Consider the following 4,887-nt stretch of genomic DNA (forward strand, 5'->3'; position numbering starts at 1 on the left):
AGCTACAGGGGGCTATGATCACACCACTGCACTCTAGCCTGGCTGAAAGAGCAAGACTGTCTCTAAAAGTAATAAATAAATAAATCAAACAGAAACAAGTATAAAAACCATATGATTATTTCAATAAATGCCAAAAAAGCATTTGATAAAATTCAACATACCTTTATGATAAAAACCCTCATCGAAACAGGTAGAGAAAGAAAATAAATAAAAGTAATAAATGTTACATATGACAAACCCACAGCTAACATTGTACTGAAAGAGGAAAAATTAAGGCCTTTCCTCTAAGGACTGGAACAAGACAAGGATGGCCACTTTCACCATTTTAATTCAACATAATACTGGAAATTCTGGCCAGACCAATTAGGCAAGAGAAAAAAAATAAAGGGCATCCAAACTGGAAAGGAAGAAGTCAAATTAGCCTTGTTCACAGACAATATGATCTCATATATAGAAAAACCTAAAGACTCCACTAAAAAGCTGTTAGAACTGATCGACAAATTCAGTAAAGTTGCAGGATACAAATCAACATACAAAAATCAGTAGCACTTATATATGTCAACAGTGAACAATCTGAGAAAGAAATCAAGAAGGCAATCCCATTTACAATAACTACAGAAAATATAACATACCTAGGAATCAATCTAACCATAGAAGCAAAAGACCTGTACAAAGAAAACTATAAAATTCTAACAAAAGCAATTGAAGAGGACACTAAAATAGGGAAAGATATTCCATGCTCATGGATTGGAAGAAATAATATTGTTAATGACAATACTGCCCAAAGAAGTTTACAGAGTCAATGCAATCACTATCAAAATACCAACAACATTCTTCACAGAAATAGAAAAAACAATCCTAAAATTTGTATGGTACCACAAAAGACCCCAAATAGCCAAAGCAATCCTGAGCAAAAATAACAAAGCTGGGAACATTGTACTACCTGACTTCAAAAGTTACTACAAAGCTTTAGTGACCAAAATAGAATGATGATACTGGTGTAAAAACAGACACATAAACCAACAGAACAGAACAGAGAACCTAAACGTAAATACATGAATTGACAGCCAACTCATCTTCAACTAAGGTGCCAAGAACATATAATTGGGAAAAGATAGTCTTTTCAATAAATGGTGCTGGTAAAACTGAATAAGTATATGCAGAAGAATGAAACTAGACCTTTATCTCTCTCATCATACACAAAAATCAAATTAAAAGTAATTCAAAATTCAAATCTAAGACCTGAAACTACAAAACTACTAGAAAGAAACATTGGTGAAACACTCTAGCACACTGGTCTGGGCAAAGATTTTTTTCCATAAGACCTCAAAAACATAGGCAACCAAAGCAAAAATAGACAATTGAGACTACATCAAGCTAAAAAGCTTCTGCACAGCCAAGGAAACAGTCAACAAAGTGAAGAAACAACCCACAGAATGAGAGAAAATATTTATAAACTATTCATCTGACAAGGGATTAATAATCAGAATATATAAGGAGCTTATAAACAACTCAATAGCAAATAATAATAACCCAATTAAAAGGTGGGCAAAAGATCTAGATATTTCTCAGAAGAAGACATACAAATGGCTAAAAGGTATATGAAAAAATGCTCAATATCACTAATCATCAGAGAAATGCAAATCAAAACCACAATGAGATATCATCTCACCCCAGTTAAAATGGCTTCTATCAAAAAGATAGGCAATAACTTGTAGAAGACTGAAACAGGACCCACAGCTTTCACCTCTCACAAAAATCAAATCACGGTGGATAACAGACTTAAACCTTAGGCATGATACAATCAGAATTCTAGAAGAAAATGTAGGAAAGACTCTTACAGACATTGGCCTAGGTAAAGAATTTATGAAGAATACCCCCAAGGCAATCACAGCAGCAACAAAAATTAATGAATGGGACATGATTAAATTAAAAAGCTTCTGCACAGCCAAAGAAACAGTCCAGAGAATAAACAGACCACCTACAGAATGGGAAAAAATATTTGCATACTACACATCAGATGAAGGACTGATAACAAGAATCTATTTAGAACTCAGGAAAATCAGCAAGAAAAAATCGAACAACCCTATCAAAAAGTGGACAAATGACATGTATAGAAACTTCTCAAAAGAAGATACAAGAATGGCTAACAAACATATGAAAAAATGCTCAACATCCCTAATCATCAGAGAAATGCAAATCAAAACTACAATGAGATATCACTTAACCCCAGTGAGAATGGTCTTTATCAAAAAAACCCAAAACAACACATGTTGGCGTGGATGTGGAGAGACAGGAACACTCATACACTGCTGGTGGGACTGCAAAGTAGTGCAACCCCTGTGGAAAGCATTATGGAGGTATCTTAAACAGATTCAAGTAGACCTGCCATTTGACTCAGCAATCCCATTATTGGGCATATACCCAAAGGAAAAAAGGTCATTCTGGAACAAAGACACATGTACCCAAATGTTTATAGCAGCACAATTCACAATAGCAAAGATGTGGAAACAACCTAAATGCCCATCAATACATGATTGGATTAGTAAGCTGTGGTATATGTATACCATGGAATATTACTCAGCTATAAGAAATAATGAAGATACGACATCTCTATGGTTCTCCTGGAGAGAGTTGGAACCCATTATATTAAGTGAAGTATCCCAAGAATGGAAAAACAAGCATCACATGTACTCACCAGAAAATTGGTTTCCCTAATCATCACCTAAATACACATCTGGGAATGACACCAATCGGATATCAGACTGAGGTGGGGGTGGGGGAGGGGATGGGTGTATGCCTACACAATGAGTGCATTGCGCACCGTTTGGGGAACGGTCACACTTTAAGGTGCTGACTCGGGAAGGGGGTTGGGGAAGGGAGGGATATATACCTACATGATGGGTGCAACAGGCACTATCTGGGGAACAGACACGCCTGGAGCTCTGACTTGGGGGGAAAGGCAGTACATGGGCAACATATGTAACCTGCAATTCTGTATCCCCCATAACAATAAGATGAAATAAAAAAAAAAAAAGATAGGCAATAACGAACACTGGCAAGGATATGAAGAAAGGGGAACCCTTGTGCACTGTTGGTGGGAATGTAAATTAGTGCAGCCACTAAGGAGTGGATCCTCAAACTAAAAATAGAACTACCATATAATCCAGCAATTCTGCTATTAAGTATATATCCAAAAGAAAGGATATCAATGTATCAAAGAGATATCTACACTCCCATGTTTATTGCAACACTAATCATAATAACCAAAATATGGATTCAACCTAAGTGTCCATCAATGGATTAATGGATAAAAAATATGTGGTATATTCTCCCCTCCCACTGCCCGCGCGAGCCACACGACTGCGGCCCCCCTCCCCTCCGTTCCCTCCGTCCCTCCCTCCCATCCCCCCCTCCCCGAGATCCACTAGACCCCGAACCCAGGGCAACGCTCCCCAGTCCCCCCACCCCCCAACCCCGGCATCATGCATCGGACCACACGGATCAAAATCACGGAGCTGAACCCTCACCTCATGTGTGCCCTCTGTGGGGGGTACTTCATTGATGCCACCACCATCGTGGAGTGCTTGCATTCCTTCTGCAAAACCTGCATCGTGCGCTACCTGGAGACCAACAAGTACTGCCCCATGTGTGACGTGCAGGTCCATAAAACCCGCCCACTGCTGAGTATCAGATCTGACAAAACCCTCCAAGACATTGTCTACAAATTGGTCCCTGGGCTTTTTAAAGATGAAATGAAACGGCAACGGGATTTCTACGCAGCCTACCCCCTGACGGAGGTCCCCAACGGCTCCAATGAGGACCGCGGTGAGGTCCTAGAGCAGGAGAAGGGGCTCTGAGCGACGACGAGATTGTCAGCCTCTCCATCGAGTTCTACGAAGGTGCCAGGGACCGAGAGGAGAAGAAGGGCCCCCTGGAGAATGGGGATGGGGACAAGGAGAAGACAGGGGTGCGCTTCCTGCGGTGCCCAGCAGCCATGACCGTCATGCATCTTGCCAAGTTTCTTCGCAACAAGATGGATGTGCCCAGCAAGTACAAGGTGGAGGTTCTGTAGGAGGACGAGCCACTAAAGGAGTACTACACCCTCATGGACATCGCCTACATCTACCCCTGGCGGCGGAACGGGCCTCTCCCCCTCAGATACCGTGTCCAGGCAGCCTGCAAGCGGCTCACCTTGCCCACAGTGCCCACTCCTTCCGAGGGCACCAACGCCAGCGGGGCGTCCGAGTGTGAGTCTGTCAGCGACAAGGCTCCCAGCCCTGCCACCCTGCCGGCCACCTCCTCCTCCCTGCCCAGCCCAGCCACCCCCTCCCATGGCTCTCCCAGCTCCCATGGGCCACCCAGCACCCATCCTACCTCCCCCACTCCCCCTTCGACAGCCAGCGGGGCCACCACAGCTGCCAACGGGGGCACCTCAAACTGCCTGCAGACACCATCCTCCACCAGCAGGGGGCGCAAGATGACTATCAACGGCGCGCCCGTGCCCCCCTCAACTTGAGGAAAGGGACCCTGGCCCTCGTTTCCAGCCATGCCTCTCCACTCCCTCCACTTTTTCTGGGCCCTTTTTTTTCCACCTCTTCTACTTGCCCCAGCTCCTCCCACCTTGGGGGTGGGGGGCGGGTTTTATAAATAAATCTATCTATATATGTACATAGGAAAAACCAAATATACATACTTATTTTCTATGGACCAACCAGATTAATTTAAATGCCACAGAAAACAAACTTTATGTGTGTGTGTATGTGTGAGGGATGGGGTTCATTTTTAGGGTGTCTTGTGTAATTTGCTCTGCTCCCTTTTGGGGGGTACCTGGAGGAGGACTGGAGGGGTCATGTGAGGCCCGGTAAAGTTCTGCCCCCCTCTCCC

General features: G+C 43.2%; 1 pseudogene; it reads left to right on the forward strand.

Moving 5' to 3' along the window:
* The first annotated feature begins 3,461 nt into the window (after positions 1-3,461).
* On the forward strand, positions 3,462-4,519 carry LOC138395485 (polycomb group RING finger protein 2 pseudogene; annotated as a pseudogene).
* The last annotated feature ends 368 nt before the right edge of the window (positions 4,520-4,887 follow it).

The sequence above is a fragment of the Eulemur rufifrons genome, chromosome 15 (genome assembly GCF_041146395.1).
Source record: "Eulemur rufifrons isolate Redbay chromosome 15, OSU_ERuf_1, whole genome shotgun sequence".
NCBI classification, from domain to species: Eukaryota; Metazoa; Chordata; class Mammalia; order Primates; family Lemuridae; genus Eulemur; species Eulemur rufifrons.